This window comes from Hyperolius riggenbachi, chromosome 12 (genome assembly GCF_040937935.1).
Source record: "Hyperolius riggenbachi isolate aHypRig1 chromosome 12, aHypRig1.pri, whole genome shotgun sequence".
NCBI lineage: Eukaryota > Metazoa > Chordata > Amphibia > Anura > Hyperoliidae > Hyperolius > Hyperolius riggenbachi.
Window position 1 is genome coordinate 186,849,723 of NC_090657.1, and position 1,280 is coordinate 186,851,002.

Genomic DNA, 1,280 nt, shown 5'->3' on the forward strand with positions numbered 1-1,280 from the left:
TTCTTACCTCTGATTTATGAGCTTCTCCTGGACGCAACTGCTTTTCCAAATATTTCACATTGACCAACCATTTAAAACCTAATAAAAATACCCACAGGAAATGAACCTGTAACTCCATAGCATTTATGGGCTAGGAACAGGCTGCAACATTCTGAGCTACACCCTAACCCGACAGCTGTTAGAGGGTTCTTTCAATCTCATCATAAACTATAGCTGGGGATACGTTAAAAGCCAGCAGCAGGATGAAAACTGGCTCTCCAGAAACTACATACAGAGTATGGTGCTTTACTCTACTGAGCTCTACTACAATCCCACAGTCCGGTCTCTATATAGAACAACAGGGAACAAACCAGTAATGCTATGGCACTCATGGACCAAGAGCCTGAGCTATATCCTGACCTGACAGTCAAGAGAGGCAACTTTTCATCTCATCATCGCTGGAAATTAGTTAAGTGTTAGCACCAAAATTGAACCAAGCTCTCCAGAAGCTACACCCAAAGTATGATGCTTTACTCTACTGAGGTACGTCACAAACACATCATAGGCATTCTTTGGTGTACGTAGTTCTTTACAAGAATTTCACAAAAAGAAGGCATACAAATTGCATATACTAAATAGATAAAAGGTAATTCTATAGCTATTTAATACAAAGCCACATCCCAGTCTTTGACCTAACATTTCCAATAATCTCATAGTCACTCAGAGTAGAGCCTATATCTTCAAAAGTAGCAGCTGTATTATTAGAAAGGTACCCAACTCTTTAAAGTTGGTCTAGAGCTGTGTTTCTCGGTGTCTCCAGAATACCTAAGCAGCTTGCAGTGACCCAAAACCACTAGGAAAGTATATGGGACTAAAAGAGATTGAAAAGCCTTCCTGCTAAGAAGCAATGGTTAGTGTGATTTGCCTTCTTAAAACAGAATGTAATTGTGATAATTCAGCGTTTAATGAACATCTGTGGTTACCCACGATGCATCGCTACTGAATATGCAAATTATCTATTTAAGCCCCTGAAGCCAGGCCTACATCCAGAACCGCAGGTGTATAGCAAGCCTGTAGCTTAAAATTTTACAGAGCCACATCAACCCAGCATGCAGACAGCCTGTTTTGGACTTTTGGTCCACCTCAGTGCATGGCAGGGATTGATATAGGGATTGATATGGCTCTATAGGATAGGGCTTGGACCAGTACAACAGAATACCCAAGCAGCTTGGGGTGACTGACTTTTCACCATCCAGACACTAAATTATCACCAGCACTTGGATTCTAACTCTGGACACCCA